The sequence below is a fragment of the Panthera pardus genome, unplaced genomic scaffold (genome assembly GCF_024362965.1).
Source record: "Panthera pardus isolate Hobbes unplaced genomic scaffold, ASM2436296v1 HiC_scaffold_2, whole genome shotgun sequence".
NCBI lineage: Eukaryota > Metazoa > Chordata > Mammalia > Carnivora > Felidae > Panthera > Panthera pardus.
The window spans coordinates 123,356,860-123,382,252 of record NW_026526765.1 but is presented as its reverse complement, the minus strand read 5'-3'; the positions used below and the strand labels follow the sequence as shown (position 1 = coordinate 123,382,252).

At 43.1% G+C, this 25,393-nt stretch overlaps 2 long non-coding RNA genes and 1 other non-coding gene across 7 annotated transcripts in view; 2 read left to right on the top strand and 1 right to left on the bottom strand.

The window, feature by feature from the left end:
• Positions 1 to 2,961: 2,961 nt before the first annotated feature.
• Positions 2,962 to 12,861, bottom strand: LOC109252145 (uncharacterized). Its single transcript, XR_002073867.2, has 3 exons — positions 11,516 to 12,861; positions 10,947 to 10,999; positions 2,962 to 3,370 (listed from the first exon to the last, which is right to left on the bottom strand). It is a non-coding gene; the product is annotated as an uncharacterized LOC109252145 (long non-coding RNA).
• A 122-nt stretch (positions 12,862 to 12,983) lies between these two features.
• The window catches only part of LOC109252144 (uncharacterized), a 154,632-nt gene continuing 142,222 nt past the window's right edge, over positions 12,984 to 25,393 (top strand). Inside the window, exons 1-5 of one of the 5 annotated variants that reach the window (XR_008423878.1) lie at positions 12,984 to 13,104; positions 16,155 to 16,236; positions 17,028 to 17,115; positions 18,354 to 18,523; positions 23,922 to 25,316. This is a non-coding gene — a long non-coding RNA (uncharacterized LOC109252144). The other 4 variants (XR_008423877.1, XR_008423880.1, XR_002073865.2 and 1 more) reach the window with 4 other exon arrangements.
• LOC128778460 (small nucleolar RNA SNORA74) lies at positions 16,759 to 16,958 on the top strand. Its single transcript, XR_008424046.1, has one exon. It is a non-coding gene; the product is annotated as a small nucleolar RNA SNORA74 (small nucleolar RNA).

Genomic DNA, 25,393 nt, shown 5'->3' with positions numbered 1-25,393 from the left:
AACAAAAACAAATCCAGCCCCTGTGGGTGGGGCTGGAGGATGGGGGCCAAAGTGGTTGAGGTTGAGGCAAAGTAGAACTAGGAAATGTGAGCAGAGACAAGTCTGAAACTCTAAGATCTGACTGAGTTCTTCATCTATTGAGAGACCTTAGACAAGCCTCTTCTTCCCTCTGGGGCTCTGTTTCTCCAAACATAAAATTCGAAAGACTGGGATGACCCGAAAGATCACTAAGATATCTTTTAGCTCTAATAGTCAAAGATTCTATGGACTGTCCCAGGGTGGGTTGGGAGGAGGTACAGGAGCTCAGTTCTGGAGATGGAGAAATGGAGAAGGATGAGCTCCTTCCTGGAGCTCACCTCCTGGAAACCTTTTCCCGTGTGATAATCTATTCCTTTGCCAAGGCCCAGCTCCCTACCTCTGCAAAGCCCACAGGCTGCCAATAATCCATTAGCACAAGTCTTCATAACACATTCCCCACACTGTATTATAACTTGACCTTTGTATCCGGGGGTGTCAGCTCCTAACAGGAGTAAGTAAGCCCGTGGGCAACACACAGCTTGCAATTCCTGCCTTGGGAACTTAGATCCTAAAGGAAGGAAGGAAAGAGATAACAGGGGAGGAGGCAGAAGAGCAGGGATATGCAGGTCTGAAACCCCTTAAACCTCTGCCTTTTCTCTCCTCTCCTCCAGTCTTGGCCTCACCACCAAGAGAAGCATGCACATCAGCCTGCCCACCCCTTTGCCTCACCTAAGTACTAGGTCAAATGCCATTTATTTGAACCGTATTAACTTTCCCCTGCTCTTCCCTCCCTTAGCCCCCCACCCTTTCCCCATAATAAACATACCCTGAGTCCCTTCCTAACATCTGTTCCAGGTATCTGACAGCTTCCTGATATTTAGTATGAAGACAGGTTTGAGGGGCATTTTTTCTCCCTAACAGCTCATGGAAAGGCTTCGAGAACTTGATATGTTCTGAGAATCATAGGTGGTGGGATTATGTTTAGGCTGTAAAGTGAGGTTGGGAACAGTGGGATGAGGCAGGACAGGTAGGCAGGAATAAGCCTTGGTAGAGGATTTTGTCCCATAGGCCATGGAATTCTGAGGAATTCTGCATAGACTGGAACTCACTGCTCTTCCATTCAGCCCTCCTTACTTACATCCCTTCCTATCTCTCTCTGCCCCCAACCCCTGTCGCATTTGTCTCATACCAAAATGTTAATAACACCCGAGATTTACCGAGAACTCTCACTGTGTAAGTTTCCTGTTCACATTACCTCATATCCATCGTTCAGTACTGAGGAAGTAGGCATTATCATCCCCACTTCACAAGTAAGGAAAATGACCCCAGTAAGTGGTTTGCCCTATTGCAAACTAAGGAAGAAGCAGAGCCCAACTGCTCAACCATTACACTGATTGGTCCCTGCTCTCTACCTTTTTTCTAATCTCTTCTTTGGGGGAGATGTCTGTAAGAAGGTCTTTGAGGCCTGGAGGCAGAACTGGGAAGCGCGAGTACAGGAACCAGACAATGCTGGAAGTGGGATCTCTGGGTTCTGATGGGACCTATCTCACCCATCCTTGCTCACCTCTCTGCTTGGCAGGAAGTGTCTCCCATTGTCCCCATTTCCTGACTTGACCAGTTGCTTACTTGCTTACTTGCTTACTCCAGTTCCCACATCCTTTTTCACCTCCTGACATACAGTTTGCCCTTGTCTTTCAGTTTCTAGGTGACACATTTGTTCTGAAAATGCCTAGAGGGACTAGGACCCTCTGGAACCTCTGCAGATAATTCAGATGTCTGGAGAGTATGGCTTTACCTACCCTGTCTTCCCCCAACTCTAACAAAATGGGTGTGGACTGACCCTGGGTTTCCCAGGCTCTTCAGCAAAGGTTAGCTCCTCTCTACCTCATCTCCCACTACCTACGCCTGTGCCCTGTCACAGGCTACATATATATAACCCCATGCACTTCCCCAAATATGGCAAATTCTTGAAATCTTTGCATGTGCATTTTCTCTCTTTGGAATGCCAGCATCTTCTCTACTCCAAGTTTTTCTTCAGGAAAACTCCTAATTATCCTCAAGCTTTGCTCAAACATGATCTCCAGCCCCACTGATTTCATCATCACTCAGGCCATCATTTCCTGCCTGGACTGCTCCCTCACTAGTCTCTAGGATGTCTCCCTGGCCCTACACCATCCAGTGCCCACACTGCACCCACAGTAACCTTTATAAAATGCAAACATGATCTTATCACTTCCCTTCTTAAAATTTTCAAATGGTTTCCCATGCGCTGAAGGTAAAGTCATAACTCAACCTGGTTTGGCTGCTTCTTGCACCCCACTCCCACCCACTTCTCTTGCTTCACATCCTCCAGCCCTACCCACCACCCTACTGGTAATCCAGCCAGATTTCCTGACACTTTTACTCAGGTCCTTGAAACTTGCCTGTTCTCTCTTGACTACATAATGTTCCCTTGGCTGGAACTCCCTTTTCCTCCTTTTCCCCCAGCTGATTTCTACTCACCCTTCAGGCAGATCTTGGCCTGGACTCACTTCACCACAGAGCCTTCCAGAACCCCCCTGATGAATCAAGCTGCCTCTGCTTTCTTGCCCTCACTGCCCATTATTTCCCCTACGACAGCATTTATCTGGTCCTTTACTACATATTTGTTTGCTCATGTGTTTCCCATACTCAACTGGGCCCGACCTTATTCCCAGTTACAACCCAGAGTCTAGTGCCGGTGGACTTTCCAGAACAATTGTTGAATTGGTGAGTGAACAAAGCCTTCCCTGTCTTCACAGTGCAGACTCAGGTACCCACTGCAGTTTCTGCTACCACCACATCGTACATACTATTCTGGATTATGGGTGATTGTTTCTCTGGGTGTTCCTCTCTCTTTATGGATGGGGATGGCACCTTGAATGTACTCCAAGGCCTAAAACAGAGGTCAGCACTCACCTTCCATCGTCTTCCTCTATTTTTTATTCTTATTTTTAACAAGTTTTTATTGAGTAACTACTACATACTAGATACTTTGGATACAGCAGTGAACAAGGTAGCCAACACCCTGCCCTTAGGCTCACATTCTAGTGGCATATATGGGTGCCTAGTGAACAGGGGGTTCAGTGGATCTCAGTCCTACTGGGAAGCCCCTGAGGGCTTTTGTGTCTGCAACTGCAAAGCAAGGAGCACAGCCTCAGGGGAAAGAGAATATATTTTCTTGGTGACATGTGGACCTCCCTTTGTTTAGGTCTCCACGAGACTAGCCATCAAGCAGCAGCAGGAAGTGGGGGGGAGAGAGGAAGATGGAAGATGGTCTTGCAGCCCAGTGCCTACAACCACTTCATCCAGGCAACTGGCTTTTTTCTCTACCCTGGAACAGAGAAATAAAGAGATCCACAGAAGGAAAGACATAAATGGATAGAAATGACAGAGGAAAAGTAAGGAGAGAAAAAGTCAAACAGAGACATGAGGAGGAAGAGGAGTCAAACACGTGGACAGGGAAGGAGATGAAGGCAGAGATAAAAAAGCCTGCAGGATTGAGCCCTGCCTGTCTCATTTGGGTCACTGGGGGGAATAAAGAGGATTCAATTTTGAGCTCTTGGGATTCCCTGAATGATCCCTCAAGTTATCTCTGGCCCCATCTGGCCTAGGAGGCTTCTGCCAGGGACCTACCAGCCCTCAAACCAGAATATACTCCATGCGACCCTCAGGAGTAGGGACAGGCAGTGATGGAAAAATACAGTTGCTTTGGGAACAGCAGTCCCTTATTTTCATCTTTTTCAGTAAAGATCATAGAAAAGACCCTGTGTTCACCATCTGTTTCCTAACTGGGGGCTCCAGGCTTTGCTCCCTGAGATGCAGGCCTGACAATATCTCAATCTGCAGGCACAGCACAGAAACTCCTCTGAGCTGAGAGCTGGGGAAGCAGCCCCCACCCCCAGGAGCCCCCAGATGCCAAGCACGAGCCTGAGTTGCTAATAGTGCCCTGCTTTTGCCAGCAGCTTCAGCTGCTCGCTCCTGAGGCTGTGATGCCATCTGCTGCTCAATTTAGGAAACTGGATGACTCTGTCTGCACAACCAAGGGAGAGCAGGGCAGTTGGGAAGGGGGCCCACCTAGGTCTCAGAAGAGCCATGTCTTTGTCTCTGGACGGACCCAGTAACAGGCCTCAGTGACAGAGCAATGCTCTGTTCACTGTCACCATTCTCCTTAGACAAGGCAGGATGCCTCTCTTTCACAGGAAGGTACCTAAGGCTTCTGGAGAGACAAGGAGGTTGGCTCTGCCCTTCATCAAAGTCCAGTGTTGTCTCAAGGTTAAATTGCCCAGAGGGGTCTCAGCCTGCCTTTGAAGTTCTATAGCTTTCCTCAAAACATTTTGTTTTCTTTGCAGGTTTAAGTAAGATTATTCCAAGTTATATTAATTGGGTGAATGAAATAATGAGGCCAGGCCTAGAGGAAGTGGGGCTTTGAAGAAATGAGCTTGCTCATGCAGAATCGAAATAAGGCCTTCAGACTCTCAACGGGTTTCTGAAGTTCCTGCCGTGTGGTACCTTTTCAGGCCTCAACCAGATAGGGTTGTGAGCTCCAGTGTTATAGGGGCCACCTATAATGCCTGGCACCTATTTTTGATATTTCTTGAAGTAATGGTTAGCTTGAGATTTCCCGCAAATCAGTTGAGGTAGCCAACCTCGGAGGTGATCCCCAATGATCTCCATGTCCTGAGAATTGCCCACTTATAATCCCCCTTCCACAAAGTACAAGCATTAATCTATGACCAACAGAATAGGACAGAAGTAATGGTGAGTAATTTCCAAGATTAGATTAAAAAAGACACTGTGGCTCCCTTCTCTGCGGCTGTTCCTCTCTCCCTCTCCCTCTCTCTGCCTCTTTCCCTCATCACTTGTTCTGAAGGAAGCCAGTTGCCTTGTTGCTAACAGCCCTATGGAGAGGTTCATGCAGTAAAGAACTAAGGCCTTCTGTCAACAGCCACATGATTGAGATTGGAAGCAGATCCTCTTAGGAAGCCTTCAGATGACTGCAGCCCTGGCAAACGGCCTGACTGCAAACTCATGAGCAACCCTGAGTCAGTTCAGCTGAGTTATTCCTATTTCCTTACCCTCAGAAACTCAGATAAATGTTCAAAGTTTGGGGTAATTTGTTATGCAGCAACACAATAAATCTGTCATATGGTATTATTATTATATCATGGCGTATCATCTGCATTATATCACTCCATTTCCTTATAACATCTAATATGTGGACCCCACCCCCTCAACCTCTTTAACCTCATCCTTTACTTACCCCACCCTCTCCCCAGCTCAGCCTCACCCAAGGCTCACTCCTGCTTCACTCAAGCCCTTTGAATTTGCTTTTCTGTCTGCTGGAGCCCCCTCCCAGCTACCCCTAAATCTCTGCACGATTGCTCCCTTATCTTGTTGAGGTCTTGTATTCACATGTAGCCTTTTATTTTTTTTTTCTTTTAATAAATATTTATCTATTTGTTTTGAGAAAGAGAGAGAGTGTGGGGGTGGGGGGCAAAGAGGGAGACAGAGATTCCCAAGCAGGCTCCACACTGTCAGCACAGAACCCCATGCAGGTTTCAATCCCACGAATCTTGAGATCGGGACCTGAGCCAAATCAAGAGACAGACACTTAACCGATTGAGCCGCCCAAGTCCCCCCACATATAGCCTTTTCAAAGTAGCTTTCCTTGACCCTCTGCACACCTGAACTACAGCTCCCATGTGTGCCTATTCTTTTCCCTAATTTATTTTTATCCTTAGCCCTTATGATTATATAACATATATAATAAAATATATTTTACATATTTATCTTCTCATTTCTATCTCTCCCCTTGAATATATGCTCCATGAAGGCAATAATTTGTGTTTTTGTCTATTTTGGTCACTGCTCTAGCCCCAACACTTGGACTAGTGATTAGTGATACACATAACAGATGTGTACATATTCAGTTGAATAGGGACAAAATGTTACAATTCATCAATTGTAGTATGTATATCCTCTAGATGCCTCATATCACATGTCATGTTATGATGTCACATATATATTACCTTAAATGCAGTGTAAGGCAGTGCAGAGAGAATAGAGCCACATATAAGGAGACCTAGCTTTGTTGCTTGCTGGCTAGCTACATTACTATGAGTGAGGCTTGTAACCTCTCTGAGCTCAGTTTTACTCATTTGTAAAGTGAAGTTATTATAACCTCCCTGTCCTACCTATAATGTAGATATAGAAATCAAATAATGAATGTTACAGTATTTTTTAAAAATCTAACACATAATATAGTTTCTGAAATGTTTTCTAAAGGCCATGTCACGTGTCTCAGGATATGCTCTTGGGGATGGGGGGAGATAAAAAGGTCAAAGAGGTTTGGGAAATTTGGTTCCAATATTCTTTTTTTTTTAATGTTTATTTATTTTTGAAAGGGGGGAGCACAAGCAGGGGAGGGGCAGAGAGAGAAAGAGAGAGAGAGAATCTGAAGCAGGCTTCAGGCTCTGAGCTGTCAGCACAGAGCCTGATGTAAGGCCCAAACTCACCAACCCGTGAGATCATGACCTGAGCTGAAGTCAAACGCCTCACCAACTGAGCCACCCAAGCGCCCCATTGGGTTCCAATACTCTAATGACTCTTCTTGAACATTCACAACCATTAGCATATGAAAGGGTCTGAAAATCCTGCATGTAAGGTCTTTCCCAATGCACCTGACTATACTTGGTCTTGAGCTTTGTAATACATAATATACCACCTTTGTCATCAGGATAACATTGCTCCTTTAGAGCAAGAAGGAATTCTAAAGTTCCTAAAACAAATCCCAGTGAGGTGGGCAATGAGATCCAACAGGTGAAATGGAGACTGGGAGGAGGGAGGAGAAGAAGAAAAAGGCAAAGGAGGGAAGAGAGAGAGGGGAGGGAAATCAAGAACAAGGAAAGGGGAAGGAAGAGGAAAAAAAATAGTGAAGGAAAAAAAGGACAACTAAACTCATCCCCTTTGAAACGAAAAGAGTTCTGCAGAACAAAGGCAACCTGAAATTTCCCAGGAGTGGATGGCAGGAAGGGATCGGAGGGAGCCATCTACGAATTCTGATGCTGCCCACGGAACCCAGTTTATTCCTTTGAGTGTTGCTTCTGCCAATTTCCACAGGTGGAGCTCGGGCTTCCTTTTTGGCTCCAAGGAACCTCTGAAGCGATTTCTTCTTTATCAGAGAGGAGGAACCAGGTAAACCAAAACAGCAGCTTCTCGATTTAGTGTACTCACTAAGTGCCTGAAATGGCAGCTGCCATTTTTCCTTTCCTCACAAGCAATAAGCTTTCTTGGCAGCATCCATCTCCCCAGAGCACGCCTGACTTGCAAAAGGAAGAGGAACTGCAATTCCTCCCGCAAAGATTCCCTAGGCTGAGTGGGAGAGGAAGAGGCGGGCAGGTTTATTCTTGACCTCCAAGTAGGCCTGCCCTAGCCTAGTCCAGACACTAATAGAAAAGGAGATTCTGCAGCTCCCTCTGGCATCCACTCACACTTTCAGCCCTCATGGCTAGGAAGTCCTTTGTTATATCTCATTTCAGTCTTTTCCCTGTAACTTCATTTTTTACTGCTTTTCCCTTACCCCAGAAGAAGGGAGTGATTTGACTGTCATAAGTTGCATGTATAGAACAACTTACAGTATAACCAGTATAGTTATAACCCATATCTTTGGGCATATGATTGGTGAATACTATTCAAGGAACTTCATTTCCCACCAACTCAGAAACCGGGCTCTTTTTTTTTTTTTTTCTTAATGTTTATTTCTTTATTTTGACAGAGAGAGAGATAGAGTGAGCAGGGGAGGGGCAGAGAGAGAGGGAGACAGAGAATCCTATGCAGGCTCCGCGTGATGTGAGGCTCAAATTCACAAACCGTGAGATCATGACCTGAACCGAAATCAAGAGTCAGACATTTATAACTGAATGAGCCACCAGGTGCCCCTCTTTTTTTTTTTTTTTTTTTTTATTGTGTGATTCATAGTGGGCTAGGGAGTCATGAGAAAGGAAGTGACATAGGTTGAGCACCTGCCTGGTCCCTTATATATGACATCTCATTTCATCTTCACAACAACCTAAAATGTAGAGACTCTAATTCCCATTTTATAGGTGAAGGTACTGAAGTCCAGAGGTCACTTAAAGTCAAACAGCTGACAGGTAGGTGGTGGAGCCAGAATCTCATTGACATCTCACTCCCAAATCCATGTTCTCTCTACCCAAGGGGCTTGACTAGATCACACAGAAACCTGGGTCTTTGGTTTCTTTGCATTCCTTGTGAATATTAGGTTTATCCCCTAGCCCTACAAACATGCAGGGTACACTTAACATCAGAAAAGTGCGGGGGCACCTGGGTGGCTCAGTCAGTTAAGCATCCTACTTAGGCTCAGGTCATGATATCATGGTCCCTGGAGACCCGCTTAGGGCTCTGTGCTGACAGCTCAGAGCCTGGAGCCTGCTTCTAATTCTGTCTCTCCCTCTCTCTCTCTCTGCCCCTCCCCCACTTGCAGTCTGCCTCTCTCTCTCTAAAAATAAACATTAAAAAAATTTTTTTTAAAAAGCACAAGTAACTCTCAAGTCTTTGCTGTGACCAAATCTGTAGTCACTCTACCTGATGTCCACCTGCTTCACCAGATCGTAATCTCCATAATGGTAAGGATCATGTCTATCTTATTCATCATACTATCCCTCCCTAGTGCCTACCACACGGCCTGCTACTTGGTAGATACTCAATATGTGTTGACTGAATGAATGATGACAGAAAGAGAAGACTCCATAAAACAAGGTAAGAGAATGTGAGACAAACATTTAAAAGGCCAACATTCAATTTAAAGAAGGAGAAAAGAGGTAGCTAGGAAGAGGGTGAGAGACAGCAAGATAAGAAAACTCAGCACAAACAAGCAAGATAAAAATAGCCTCTTGCCACTGTCCTTTTAAAATTACTTTCTATATTTGAGCCTAAGTGACAAGTGAAATCTCCTCTGTAATTTCCCATGTGTTCAGCTTAATGAATTTCTGGCAAATGGTTTCAGCATCAGAGGGCCAATTTGGACATCATGGGGGTGGAGTTGGTGAGAAAATGAAGGGTATGGAAATAGACTAATTGAGTCTAGAAACCAAATAAAGAGGTGATTGGAGGCATGTGAGGAGGGAGTCAAGTCTTGGAACTTGCTCAACATCAAGAAGGACTAAGAATTGGTCTTGCTCTAGCTGATGTCATTGTGATGTTTCCCTACATGCTACAGAAGGAGTCCAGAATCCCAAGATGGCCTTGAAACGATTCTTTGTGTCACACTGCCTATCTTCTAAAGAGCTTTATTTGTTTATATAGAGAGCATTATATTAATGATTTAATTTTAGCCATTGGAGGGAATAAACTGTCTTTTTCATGTCCATAAATATTGTACACAGTAGGCATACCATAAATGTTCAACCAAATCATTATGAGGGAGTGAAGTTAGGAAGTAGGACAGGAATGCATAGTCTACTCCTCTGAATCTGTTCAGGCTGCCCACCCGGATGCATTAACTTTCTCTGTATACTAAGGAAGGAGCTCTGAGGGGCCACAGGACCCAGAATAAAAAGTTTTTTCTAGTCCTTAAAATTGTAAATGACCATGCAGACCACAATTTTAATCAGAATACGTGTCTTTCAGCTCCCCAAGTATGCTTTTTCATTGTTGTTTTAATAGCTTTATTGGTATATAAGTCATATATCATACAAGTCACCCATTTCAAGTATAGAATTAATGGTTTCTTATTACACTCACAGATAAGTGTAACCATCACAATTTGAGAATATTTCACCACCTCAGAAAGAAACCTATAATCTTTAGCTATCACCACCCTCCTCTTTTTTTTAATGTTTATTTGTTTGAGAGAGAGAGAGAGAGAGAACACACGCGCGCGCATGAGTGCGTACATTAGCAGGGGAGGAGCAGAGGGAGGGGTAGAGAGAATCCCAAGCAGGCTCTGCATTCTGAGTTCCACCTCACAAACCATGAGATCATGACCTGAGCTGAAATCAAGAGTCAGATGCTCAACCTATTGAGCCACCAGGTACCCCAACCCTCCTCCCCTTTATTTATTTTCTGTCTCTACAGATTTTCCTGTTCTGGAGTTTCATATGAATGGAATCAAACAATATGTAGTTCCACTTCTTTAACTTAATGTAACATTTTCAAGGTTCACTCATGTTGTAGCATGAATTAGTACTTCATTCCTTTTTTTGACCAAATAATATTCCGCTATATAGATATTCCACATTTTGCTTATCCATTTGTCAGTTAGACATTTGAGTTGTGTTTTAGCCCCTATGAATAATGCTGCTACAAAAATTTGTTTTTGTATGGACACACAGTTTCATTTTCTTGGGTATATACCTCTAAGAGTAGAATTGGTGAATCATAAACTAACTCTATGTTCAATCATTTGAGGAACTGCCAGACAGTTTTTCAAAGCAGCTGCACCATTTTACATTCCCACCAGCAGCGTATGATGATTCCAATTTCTCTATATCCTTGCCAATCCAACTATGCTTTTGAGAAATAACAAGGACAACTGCAGGGATCCACTCTGATCTAGATAGCTATTACAGAGAAACAGCAAGAGGAGTAGAGTCCAGGGATGGAAGAGGGATCCCTCTTCTCCTGTAAGCTCTTAGGATCATCCAGAGGGAACACTGCCATCTGTAGTACTCTCTGTGACTCCCCGGGCTAGGTTAGCTGTCTTCTGACATCTGCCAAAGGATACCTATACCACTGTCTCTTTTCCCCACTAGATTGTAAGCTTTGGGCAGGCAGTGATCTCTAGTGCTCTGACTTTATCTGCAGCACCTGAACACGAACTGGCAAATGGCAGATGTTCAGTAAATGCTGATTGGCTGACTGACTGAGTAAACGATTAAACATTTCTTTACCTGTGATTCTTGTCCAGGGAGGAGAGGAATGGATCAACCTCAGGGGCAAAAGCCTTCAAGAAGGGAAGCAAGGAAAGAATAGATGGAGGAGAAAGGTAAAGTCACACAAGAAATTTAGAGACCTAGTGTCCCTTAGGGCCAACCTTCTGATTATTATGAGGTCAAACTCGGAGCTAATGGACCTACCCTAATCCTTTTTTGCCTTTCATCTGGCTGCATTTTTTTTCTAGAAATTTTCCTTTTTCTTTTTTGTTATTATTTCTAACAATTTTGTCTTTGCAAGGATAAGAAAGTGGAAAAGTAGTTGCTATTACAGGTAAAAGACCACATAAATCAACTCACCAAAACAAATTCAGAATTTTAAAGAATGGAGGTTAACAAGGTTGACTATGAAGGATTTTTTTTAACTAAGAAATGCAGAAACCATAATCTAGGTTTTCCTCCTTATCACACTGAAAGCCCTATATCTAACAGAGGTGACTGTATTTTCAGTGACATAACAACATGACCCACCACTCAGCCTTATCCATGATGGCTGGCCTTCTTTCCACACAAATCCTGCCTCTTACCTGACTAATCTGTGTCCAGTAGTCACCAGGTCATTGGGTCCCTCTCTCTCCTTAGGTCCTGTATCTGTATAGCCTGAATCACTTCCTGTCTCTTCTCTGAAAGCACAGACGCATGCATATATTCACACAAACCTCATCTTTCCTTTTCATGAATCCTCAGGGTAGGTGTCCTTCTCCATGTGTTTGGAAGAAAAGAAAGCAAAATATATGAGATGCCAATGCAATTTCTCCTTTAGCAGAGCTTCACAGGACAATTACCCACCCAATCTGCAGGGTTTTATAGCTCTCATAACCATCGTTTATGAATACATTGTGACAGCCGGATGCGGGCACTGATTAAGGCAGCAGTCTTCAGCCACATTCCTATTTAACAAAGCAGAGCTCCTGCCTACCAGCTCAACAGTGTTCATGTGCCTTTTTTTAAATTATTGTATTTATGTAAGTCTTTTTCCAACCAGAGCCTATGTCCAACTCCATCAAACTCGAGGATTTGAGCTTGCCACTTCTCCAGTCTCTCTCTGGCCTTAGAGTCTAGTGTCTCTAGCTGCAATCAATTTAGCACTCACTCTAGCCTTTCTCAGCAGAGGTCTGTGAGGACTGGGGTGCATAGGAAGCACATTTTTTTCCCCATTATGATCGCTGGGAGAAGATAAGAAAACATGTTGGCAGATGCCAGGGGCAGTGGCTGATTCCTAGAGGTTTGCCTGGCAAAGGTGTCAGGTGCAGTAGATGAGCAGGCCTGGTAGGATGCCGTGGGGGCAAATAAAGGGAGGGACTCCAGCTTTCCCCACCGTTCGGCAGGACATAATAGTATTGACTCCAGCTAATAAGGAGAGGAAGTTTTAGTGTTCAAAAGAAATGCTGGTAACCGGCAATCTGTCCACCTTGAAAATGTGGCTTCTTGGGCTGATTGTGCCACGGTGCCAAGTAACTCCGGCAGAGGAAGCGAGTATTCTTTAAATACTGCAAGTCAGCGAAGGATTCTATTTCAGGGCACCAGAGATGCTGTCCCACAGGGTTAGGCTGTAGGAGTGCCAGGCATAATCTACCCGAAAATCTCCTGAAAAGAACCGAAAAACAAGGCGACCTGATGGGCAAGCCATCAGCCGAGGGACGACCCTACTAGAGAAAGCCGGAAAAAAGATCTGCGTGGGAGATGAAAAAAGCTTACGCTGCACTTGCAGAAACCGAAAGGTGCCACACTTGTACGGTGAACCGGCACTCGGTGTGGGCAGGCAGGAAGCACGGCCTCCCCGGGACACTCCAGGTTTTGTCTTTAGCACGTCCAAACCCAGCGCCCCCTTCCATACATAAATAACAAACGGGATGGTAGTCAAATACAGTCCTCGTTAGGATTCCTACACTTTCTACGCTGGGGCTCTAGCTTCTGTCAAGAGTGTGCTCACCTCGGCCACCGCTTCAGCATTTTTCTAACTCGGCCTTTCCTGGGCGGGGCTTCCGGGCCCCGCCCACTGAGGACCTGCTTAGCGTCAGCCCCGAGGCGGGGCTCCCCTCGGGTTGGTGCTGTCCTTTCCCCTGCGGCCTCTGCTCTGGCGGCAGTACGCGGGCCGAGCTCCAGACACGTGCGGGTAAGTAAAGGCCAAGTGGGCAGAAGCCTTGGACGTTTACTAGTTTGGGGCGAGAGGCAGCTGTGGGGAGGCTTCTTCCGAGGCACAGGACGAAATTGGGGTTCGTTCCATCATAACCCCGTGTTTGGAGGGCATCTTGAAGAGTCGCTGGGAGATGGTAGCCCTAGAGTCGCCCCTTGTTTTCTGCCAGCCCTCTTGTCCCTGGAGAGTCTCCTACAGCTGGTCTCCGAGATACTCGCTTCCCTGGCGCCAGAGCCCGGAGCTTGGGAAGATTTGTGATGAGCACGTGTCCGGGTGGAGCTCGGTCAAGTCCTGCAACCCAGTCCCCTAAAAGGGGCAGGCTGTGTTTAGATTAGTTTTTAGACCGGGAAAATGAGCCTATTTTACCTTTTCTCCCAATTGTTTGGGGGTGGTTAAAAGTGAAATTAAAGGATGGCTGGAAAAACATAAGGTCTTAGATACCCTACTCTTATTATGTAAATAAGGTAAATTATAATTGTGAATGGGTAGGAATGTTTACTAACATTCTTGCAAACACTTGAGTTACTGCTTTCAACAACAGTTGAGGTGGTTGGTAGGAATGGCAGCATGTCTTCGTTTCTTTTCATACCCATTATTGCATCTTGTTATTTTTCTGGAGTACCGCTTTTATTGTGCTTCAAAAGGTCTCCTAACCACGTTTTCTCCAATCTAGTTTTAACTAGCCTTTCTGATTTGCACTGCCCATTGCTCTACCAAGGTAACATTTCCCCTTTTACTCACCCTATTTATCATATCCTTGTCTGGAATGTAGCTTTTTATAACAGCAAGTATTTATTGACCACACACTCTAAAACATATTATATAGGCTTAATTTACAGTCTTCTTAAGCTTAACAACCATCTTTTGTACAGGGTACCATTGATAACATTCCTATTTGACAGATGAGGAGACTGAGAGGTATAGAGAGGTTAAGTTACTTGTTCACTGTTTTGTTTTTTTAAATTTTTTAATGTTTATTTTTGAGAGAGAGGGAGACACAGAATCTGAAGCAGGGTCCAGGCTCTGAGCTGTCAGCACAGACGCGTGCCGGGGCTTAAACTCACAGTTGTGAGATCATGACCTGAGGAGAAGTCAGATGCTTAACCAACTGAGCCACCCATGCACCCCACTTGTCTGTTCACTGTTACATAGTTGTTAGGTGATAGCTTATACTTGTTGACTAGACCATTAATATGCTCCTGTTGAGGGGTTCCTGGCTGGCTCGGTTGTTAGAGCATACAGTTCTTGATCTCAGGGTTGTAAATTTGAGCCCCCCCGCCCCCCATTAGGTTCGGATTATATAAAACTTAAATCTTTTCTAGGGTCACCTGGGTGGCTCAGTCAGCTAAGAATCTGACTCTTGGTTTCTGCTCAGGTCATGATCTCACGGTTCATGAGTTCGGCCCTGCACTGGGCTCCGGGCAGACAGTGTGGAGCCTGCTTGGGATTATTTTTGCCCCTCCCCAATTTGTGGTGTCTCTCTCAAAATAAAGAAATAAAACTTAAAAAAATCTTTTAAAAAAATGCTCCTGTTGAACTGCTGTGGTACATAGGTAAAAAAACATGTGAAAATAAAGCTAACCAAGGAAAAGCTTTTTGTTTTATTGTCTATTTCTCTGGCTCTGAAATAAGTTATGGGGTTTTGAGGGTAGAGGTCTTGAACTTTACACAAGTGTTCACTACTGTTGGCTGCCTAACCCGGAGTACTTGGATTGCAGAGGGGCCAGCCATGGGCTTTGGATAGATGCAGCCCCAGGTGAGTGCAATTTCATTAGCCTGCCTTTGGCCCCAGCTGTAGGCAGCTGCCTAGGTTGCTGTGTACCTAGGCAAGTGTTACGCTGCTGGGAGAATAGCAGCCGTGATAGCTGGTTGGCATTCTGGGCCTGGTTCATTCCAACTCTGTTGTTAACTATACCAGGATGCCAGCATAATTGTTCATTCATTAAGGTGAAATCTGTAAGGGCATGACTTTGCAGGGAGAAACCTAAAAATCCAAGTCTTTCTGAGTGGTTCTGGTTCAACAGGTTTGTCTAGTTGAACTTGCTGGAAACAGAACAAAGGTAATCAAGCCATGAAGGGATGTAGAAGTATGGGGGGGGCAACTTTTTATTTTTTGAGTGTCTACCAAGTGCTCTGAATCAGGCTTATACAGGGAAAAAGTGCATGGGATTTTTGCAATTTTCACAGAAATCAAAGTGCATGTCCCCCACTCCACCATACAAAGCTAGTCTCTCTGTAGGGAGTTCTATAGCTGCAGTGATCTATAGGGATGCTTTATTAGGGAAATGTTATGTGAATTTGCTTTAAAATTCTAGGCATTCTTCTCTAGCTCTTTAATAAAATATAAAAATACCAATTGATTGAGAGGCTCTACATAGTAGGCCTAGCTATAACCGTACTAATTTCTGCTTTAGGGTGACAGTATATTTGTGTTCGTTTCCCACAGAGTTGTTGCCCCTTCGGGGCAGTAAAATAATGAGTCCCTTTTGTAGTGATTTTGTTTTGGATTGCTAATTCTCTGAGAAGAGATGCTTCTCAGTTCTAGGCAAACACATAGCACTCATGGTGGTGCTGGAGACTGTCCAATAGGGCTGACTTAGTTGCTACTTCTGTGAAAAGTGACATCCTAGTTTCCATAGGAAGAACTCCTGAGGATGTTGGGAGGTGGGGGAGTTATTTATAAAAACTAGTTTTGTTCCAACAATTGGCTTTCCCTAAAAAGAGTTCTCTTAGTTAAATGTTGAGTTCCTTGTGTGAATACCTCAGATGTTCATTGTGAACAGCCTTTTACATATGGGGTTTTAAGAATACTAGTGATACCTAGAGGGTTTGGGGGAATGGTTAGCTTTAATGGTAATTATAGGCAAGAAAAAGACAATAGGAAATAAAATAATTCTGGAAGTATTGAAAATAGGGTAAATCATAAATGGCAGGCAGCACTGCTTCCATTTCTACAGAAAAGAGGTTTTAGGAGCTGCTGTTTTAGTCAACATGTTTAGTGTTCAACAGTGAAATCTTTTTCTTTTTAGGATGACTTGAAAGTAGGGCATCCTTGGCCTTCCGGAAGAGAGTAAATTCACGGCACGTGGACGGTCTGTATGGCGTTCTCAGGTAAATGTCCCTATTAATTCCAACACTGACTACTGCCTATGTGGCAGGCCTATTTGCTAGTTGGTATCCATTAGGAAACAACTGGGAGGCAAAATCACCTGTATTTGCCCCTGACAAATTCGGCCTCTTAGCAGTGAAAGGCTAAGTGGGATTTTGGTGGTTCTAGTCTGAAGGTGTATAGGATCTTTGAGATGATCTGTATCATTCCATCTGAGGAATGTACAAGCAGATTATAAAGCCCAGGATAGGAAGGATGGTGTATCTTGCCTGTTCGCAGCTAGATCCCAATCATGGCACCTGGCACATAGCAGGAACTCCTTGAATGTTGGACAAAATGACTAAAAGCATGGGAAAGGGGTTCCTGTTTCCTATTTGTCTAAAGGGCTTGGCAACAAGGTCTGCTATCAGTGCTTCCAGGCTTCTGTTTTGCAGTCAACATTGAATTCATTGGGATACCTGTATCCATAACTTCTACTTGGGGTGCCTGGGTATCTGAAACAAAGAAAGCTGTTTCAGGAATCATCCAGCGGTTGTCAGCTATCCAGGCCAGCATGATGCCTTGGATGGTGTTACACTGTTGGAAGAGCAAACGCTGACCTTCTTGAGGTCTGGCTTCAAGCACTGTTTTGGTGTTGTGGCTGATACTCTTGGGCAGTGTTTTGCACCTCTGAGAGTGGAGTAACTCCTCCTGTGGAGTTGGTCCTAGTCTGGGTGCAAACAATTTTTTTTTCTTTGAGGAAAGGACCCTGTCTTAAGGATACTTTATCATTCCTTTCCTCTTTGAATCCTAGATGCCTTTATCTGAATGAGAAATCTGCCTCCATCAGAATCTCAGATGTCTGACAGCCCTGTGTGACACCAGGATAGGTAATATATACAGTCCTTTGTCATGTAGGTTCTAATTAACTTTCAGCCTCAGATGGGTGGTGTGAAATAATAGAAAATATATATATTGGCCTCTGCTCCCATTCTTGGCACAGAGCTGCTAAAACTTGTGAAATTCCCTAAGTGGTAAGAACACTAGGAGCATCTTTTGTTCTAATATTTGGTTTTTCATGTTGATCCCTAACTGAGCTCTTAAATCTAAGAATTTCCTGGGTGATCTAAATGTCTTGTTCTAATGAGGTGGTAACTAGAAAGACCAAGCACTGATTAGAAACTTGGAATTTTCAACCCCACTTCCATTCTTCAGAAAGGGGAAAGGGGCTGGAAATGGAAATAATTGATTATTCCCACATGATGAAGCCTCCATAAAAATCCCAGTAGTATTGGGTTTAGAGAACTTTCATGTTGGTGAACACATGGAGGGGAGGTGCTGGGAGAGTAGCACATCCAGAGAGGGTATGGAAGCTCAGCAACCCTTTCCACATAGCCTTGCCCTATACATGTCCCATCTGGATGTTTATATCCTTTCCCATATCCTTTAAAAAAATTTTTTTTAATATATTTTTAAATATGTATTTATTTTAGAGAAAGAGAGTGAAAAGAACAGCTTTAAATCCAAATGACAGCCCTGCCTTAGTTTAAAGCTAAGTTCTCTTATCTGCTTATTATGGATCTTTGATAAAAAATACAATTGCTGAGAAGTCTGTTTTGCTTGCTGTTCGCTACGAGCATTGTGAAACCTTTCCTGAATGTAACCCGCTAGGTAATAGAATAAGTTGTGAAACTTCCTAAATGTAGTCTGATATGTAATAGAATAAGTGATTGTACATAAACTAACCGGCATTTCTCGCTTCTGTAAACCTGCTTGCTTAACACATTCCTCCCCTAACCCCCTTCCCCCTTCCCCCTTTTCCTCCTGCCACAAGTAACGGACAAAGCCTTCCCGCCAAAGGACAGACAAAGGACGCCCAATCAGAGAACAACAAATGTCCTTACTTTAAAACCAACTAATCAGGCCCCTCATAATTTGAAACCTCCCCCGTACTATTTGTCTCTGTCTATAAAAACGCTGTACCAACCCTGATCGGGGCCTCTTAGCGACACGGGCAACGAGTGCGCGGAGGTCTAGGTTCGAACCTGCAATAAACGACCCTTGCCGCTTGGCTTTGACTTACGACTCTGGTGGTCTTTTGTGGGAGGTTTCAGAACTTCGGGCATAACAAGAGTGCAAGCAGGGGAAGGACAGATGATCCAAAGTGGGCTCTGCACGGACAGCAGAGAGCTCAGCGCGGGGCTTGAACTCATGAACTGCGAGATCATGACCTGAGCTGAAATCAGACGCTTAACCGACTGAGCCACTCCAGCGCCCCTACCATATCCTTTTAAAATAAATTGGTAAATTGTAAGGAAACCGTTTTCCTGAGTTCTGAGAGCTTTTGCAAATTTATCAAACCTGAGGAGGGATTTGGGGAATCTGTGATTTATATTGGTCAGAAGTACAGGTAACAACCTGGACTTACGGTTGGCATCTGAAGTGAGGGAGGAACAGTCTTGTTGGACTGGGCTCTTAACCTGAGGGATCTGATGATACTCGAGGTATATGGAGAGTCAGAATTGGGCTAAAATGTACGACACCCAGCTGGTGACACAAATTTGCTTGGTGTGGGAGAAAATCCACACACATCTGGTGTCAAAAATGTTGAGAGAGTGGTAGTAGTGTGAGAGTAAAGGAAAAATACAAAGTGAGGTTTTCTTGGGGCACCTGGCTGGTTCACTAGGTAGGGCATGTAACTCTTGATCTCAGGGTCATGAGTTTAAGCCCCATGTTGGGTATAGAGCTTAATTTACACAGAGAAAAATCTTCTAAAAAGTGAGGTTTTCTTTACAGGTGGAAAAATTTACAAGTTCTAAAAAATTACAGGAAATATGAGAACATTAGAGAAGAATACTAAATCAAAAGTCCAAGGCTTAAACTAAGCTCTTATTTTCTAGAGCTCTGCAGTACAATACATGAGGCTATTTCAACTGACAAAAATTGAATCTGTTTTTCCATCTCAGTATTTAGTGAATGCCGTATCGGACAGCTCAGAGAACATTTCTACCTGTGTGGAAAGTTTTATTATACACTGCTGTTCTAGGGCAGGGGTTGGTAAACTTGTAAAAGGCCAAATAATATTTTAGACTTGTGTACCATGTAGTCTCTCTTATAACTACTCTCAATTCTGCAGTTGCAGTATGAAAGCAGCCATAGTCATAGAAAGTGTCAACAAATGAGCATTACTGTGCCCCAGTAAAACTTTATATTTTTTAGATTTTATTTATTTTGAGAGCAAACAAGCAGGGGAAGGGCAGAGAGATGGGGAGAGAGAATTCCAAGCAAGCTCTGCGCTGTCAGCCCCAGAGCTTTAAGTGGGGCTCAATCTCAGGAGCCATGAGATCATGACCCTGAGCTGAAATCAAGAGTTGGATGCTTAACTGAGCCACCCAGGTGCCCCCAATAAAACTTTATTAATAGACAATGAAATTGGAATTTTGTAAAATTTTCGGTGTTACAACAAAAAATTTTCCACCAATCATTCTAAGCTTGAGAGCCTTTCGAAAACAGATTGGCAGGCCAAAACTGGCCTGTGAACTGGAGTTTGCCAACCCCTGGTCTAGAAAATGAAATTCAGGCCTTGGGAATTGATAGCTCATTAGTAACAGGCTGAAGCTAGTACCAACATGTCTCTGAGAAATTCCCTGTTACCAATACCTTTGCCTTATAGCAAGCCTTTATCATATGGTATTAAATACCTTTTATTATTTTTAAATGTTTATTTTGAGAAAGACAGCAAGAGCACAAGCATGAGTGGAGGAGGGGCAGAGAGAGGGAGAGAGAATCCCAAGCAGACTCCTCCTTGTCAGCATGCAGCCTGACCAGAGGCTCCATCCCATGAACAATGAGATCATGACCTGAGCCAAAATCAGCAATCAGGCACTTTAGAGGAGTAAAATGACTTTAGTAAATTATCCAAATAGAATGGTTCTCATTTTTTGTATTTGGAATTCGTTGTGTATACTTTTTACATGGCTTACTTTTGTCATAGCAGTTCTCTTCATTTTTAATGTACACCTAAAGGAAAGGTCCTAAGAAAGAACACCAGTCTTCAGTTTGCAGCAGAGCCTGATCACAGTTTCAGCCCTCGGTAGTGAAACAAATGGTCCCGAAGAAAAGAGGAAAACTTTATGTCATGAAGTCAGAGTTTAAAATCTGGGATCACTGGGTTCTTAGGTAGCTCAGTCGATTGAACTTCTGACTCTTGATTTAGGCTCAGGTTATGATCCCAGGATTGTGAGATCAAGCCCGGTGTTGGGATCCACACTGAGTGTGGATCCTGCTTAAGATTTTCTCTTTTTTGGGGCACCTGGGTGTCTCAGTCAGTTAAGTGTCTGACTCTTGATTTGGGCTCAGGTCATGATCTCACAGTTCATGGGATCAAGCCCTGCTTGGGATTATCTCCCTCTCAAATAAACTTTAAAAAAAATCCCCCCCCCCCTCTCAAAAATACAAAAAAAAAAAATCAGGGCACCTGGGTGGCTCAGTCGGTTAAGCATCTGACTTTGGCTCACGTCATGATCTCATGCTTCATGGTTCTAGCCCTGCATCTCACTCTGTGCTGACAGCCTGGAGCCTCTTTGGATTCTGTGTCTCCTCTCTCCACTCCTCTCTTGCTCAAGCTCTGTCTCTCTAAAAAATAAAATAAAGATTTAAAAAAAAAATTTTAAATACAAAAAAATTAAAATATAGAACATTAAGTAAATAGATAAATAGGTTAATTAATTTTAAAAATCTGGGATCACAAGCTCCTGTGAGCATACAGATTGCCTTCCTGACCACTGTAAGTCTACCCAGGTGCAGAGAGGGGGCCCCTTTGTTGCTACTTGAAGGATAAATCATTGAAGTCAGTGACTGTATTCAATACCCCAGGAGGTTTCAGTGGCTTAATCATGCCCATTAAAGTAATATAATGGGATTTCCTAGTTGATGAGTGAAGTTAATTAGTCACCTACTACTCCCTGTTGAGTTGATTTTTTTTTTTTAATTTCCTGGTAAGGAAAGAAAAGATGAAGTAAAACATTTCAAAGGACCTTTTTAACCCTGAGCTGCCACCTCTTGTCATAGGAAGCAGTTAGTAGACACAGTGTCCCTCTTCATTGCTCTGCTTCAGTTTCAAGCCTCAGACCTGTACCATATCAAGAGGAAAAACTAAAGCAGGATGGGTAGGGGGCTGAAAGTATTGAGTGCCATTCCTGGTACCTATCAATAATTTACTTCCTTTCCTTCAGGGTTGAAATTGCTGTCAAAAGACTTTTGAATTAAAATTTTGGATCACCTCTCAAAATTTTAATCAGGAAAATAAAACCCTGGAGAAAGAAATTCTGCAGGCCCCAAAGGAACATAAAAATGTGGATCAGTGCCTAGGAATTCACACAAAAGAAAACAATTGGGGAAGAGCAACTAATTAAGTACTTAAAAGAATGACAATGACTTCTTGAATCTTGTTGCTTAATTAGGGTTTTATGAACAGCTCCAGTTAATGGACCTGTCAATATTCTCTTGGAAAACAATTTCACTGAATTAACAAATCAACGGTAATACTTAGAATGTCTGCTTAGCAATTCTCTTTACTGCTATTTAGAAGGCCTGTTACTTTGGCCCTCCTGTACTCCAATAAAGGGCCTTTAGAATATGAGAACATTCTGTACTCCTTGTTAAGGGTGACTTTACTACTACCTCAAAAAAGGCTGATAAAATGGACCTTAAAATAGATTATAGAATAGTTGTAGATTTACAGGAAAGTTGTAAACATAGTACAAAGAATTCCCATGTACTCCACAACCCAGTTTCCTTTCATAAGAACATTTTACATTAGTATAGACATTTGTTACAATTAATGGGCTAATATGAATATGTTATTAACTAAAGTCCATACTTGCAGATTTCCTTAGGTTTTACTTAAATGTCTTTTGTCTGTTCTAGAATCCCATTGAGGATATTACATTTAGTTCTTATATCTCCTTAGGCTCATTTTATTTTTATTTTTAATATTTTAATGTTTATTTATTTTTGAGAGAGAGCATGAGCAGGGAAGGGAATGCTCTAGTTCTCAGATGATTTGATTACCCTATGAGCTCACAGCAAAGGATGGGAATTTTTATCAGATGCCTGTACTAGGGAGTAGCCAAGCCCAGACAGGCCCTAGAATCATAATGGGTTGGAGTGTGGAGATGCCCTCAAGGCATAAAACCTCTGAGTTATAATCTGGAAAACTTAAGTCCTACCTTCTATTACCTCTACACTCCTGGCACTGTGTCCTTTTCTACACTAGGGTTCCATTTCTTGCCTCTGTATAATAGGACCTAATCATGATCTATTCCTCCAAGGAATCTTTATATTTAGTTTCTCAGATCCCTAACTTCTTTCTTCTGTAATCTCCAGGGCTGAGTTAGAGGAAGAGAATGACATATGCTAATCACACATCTTGTCAGAAGACTATTTAACCCACCCTTTTTATGAGTTTAGAGCCTTTATTAACTGAACTCCTAGACACTGGGGATAACCGATGAACAAGACATAGTCCCTGCTTACCTTAACATGGCCTATCAGGCCATACACAGTCTAGCCCTTACCCCTCTTATCTTCATCTTTACCACCCTCAGATTCCCTTCAGGCCACACTGATTTCTTTCAGTCCTTGATAAGCCTTTTGCTACTAGGTCTCTGCGCTTGGTATTTCCCCTTCTGGTTCCATCTTTTTTTCCACTTTGTCTCCTTTGAGATCTCAGCTCATATCACGTCAGTAGAGAAGCCACCTTCCCTGGGTATCTGAGTAACCATTACATGTGTCATTGCACCTGGCCTACCACAGAGCTAGACAGTCAGATGCCATGTGTCCTTGGAAAGGTATTATTCACACCAGCTTCTGTGGGTTTACATAATTCCCATAGAGCCAAGCAGCCTCAATTGTACTGACAACTAAGGACCTTCAGCTAGCTGATAAATACTACCTTTGCGTCAAAATGTATCTAAAATATAGTAATGCTATAGGCCTATCTATCCTGCTTTTCAATAATTTGCCAGTAATTGAGAGTATGGACAGCATTGGTTTTATTCTTTAATAGTTTGAAACAAAAATACCATGAAAACAAAGATGTCCAATTTCCAAAGCATTTTCTAGTGGACTCTGAAGATGTAACCTACTGCACAACTATTTAAAACTAAATTAAATTTCAGGGGCGCCTGGGTGGCTCAGTCGGTTGAGCATCCTACCTCGGCTCAGGTCATGATCTCACGGTCTGTGAGTTTGAGCCCCACGTCAGGCTCTGTGCTGACAGCTCGGAGCCTGGAGCCTGCTTCAGATTTTGTCTCCCTCTCTCTGACCCTCCCCCGTTCATGCTCTGTCTCAAAAATAAAATATTAAAAAAAATTTTTAACTAAAATTTCAAAAAGTATTGAATGAAAATAATGGATTTGCAGAGGATTTGTTCCAATTTGAAACATGCATTAACTGAAATATATGTGTCGCCTTTTGTTACTTTTTTTGGTAATCTATAAATGTCTTCATAATTAAAGTGTGTGAAACAGCTTTGTGTGTAAATTATAACTAGAAGAACTTCTCTTACTAGCAATCCTTACACTAACAAGTAGGTGCCAGCTTAAAACTTATGTTATGACCAGACTTAAATGGATAATTTTAACAAGTGTACTCTGGGGTTTTATAAAAATAAATAACCTTTGAATGTATGGTTTTGTCATTTTAGGATATTCATGTAAATATACTGCGGCACATGTGGTGCTCTACAACGACAACATTGTGTGTTGATCATGTGCCAGAATTGCTAAACTCGTTCTACATAGCTGAATCCTCTCAACAGCCCTACAAGGTAGTGCTGTTACTTGCCCAAGGTCACACAGTGGGTCCAGGAACTACTGTGTTCAATTAATCTGGCTCAGAAACTCGTGTTTGATTTGGAACTTTCAAGTATGGTGCCCCCAGGTCTTCCCAACTAATTCTAATAATTGCTTGCTTTCTTCAGTCATCAACCTCACTCAGACTAACGAATAATGTCTTGCAGGGACTACTGAAATGGCTGTTTCCATCTGGTTTCTTAAAACTATTTCAAGTGCCAAATACCTTCTTTCAGGCTATCAGCATCTTGGCCACTGTTACTGAAGCTTGAGCTTCCTTTTGCTCCTGACACTTAAAGAACAAATACAGCCAAACCCGTTAGCTTGTTTTCAGCCCCCATCTATTTCATTCTGTCATATCACCTGTGAGTCTCCTAGATTTTTTAAAATGTCCCTCTCTGGGTGGCTGGATGGCTCAGTCGGTTAAGCATCCAACTTTGGCCCAGGTCATGATCTCATGGTTGCTGGGTTTGAGCCCTTCATTGAGCTCTGCGCTGACAGTGCAGAGCCTGCCTAGGAGTCTCTCTCTGCCCCTGCCCTACTCTCTCTCTCTCAAAATAAATAAACTTAAAACGTTCCTTTGGAAGGCCTTAATAGGTCACACATTCCCACACACAGGTTTGCCCTTTGATAGAATTTCTTACATTTTTATTAAAATTATTCAGTGCTAGCACTACTAAACTGTAGGTTCAGTGAGGGTCAAAATAAGAATATCAAGACCTTTAAAAATTCCTCAAAGGTTTACTTTTTTATTTAAGTTTATTTATTTAAAGTGAGAGAAAGAATCCCAGGCAGACTCCGCACTGTCAGTGCAGAGCCCGCTGTGGAGCTGGAACTCCTGAACCGTGAGATCATGACCTAAGCAAGCCAAACCCAAGTTGGACACTTAATGGACTCAGCCACCCAGGCACCCTAAAGATTGACTTTTTTAAAGGATGGGATTGAAGTTGGGTTCTCATTTTAGTTATGCATATATAGTAGTATACTTGCTAAATACTTGCATAAAGACTTTATAGATAAATATAAACAAATTATTACATGCAGGAAAGTCATTCCTAGATTATTTCAAGAATAATCTCCCGGGGCACCTGGGTGGCTCTGTCTGTTGGGCCACCGACTTCGGCTCAGGTCATGATCTCACAGTTCGTGGGTTCAAGCCCCACGTCAGGCTCTGTGCTGACAGCTCGGAGCCTGGAGCCTGCTTCAGATTCTGTGTCTTCCCTCTCTCTAACCCTCCCCTGCTCATGCTCTGTGTCTCTCTGTCTCTCAATAATGAATAAACGTTTTTAAAAAATTAAAAAAAAAAAAAAAGAATAATCTCCCT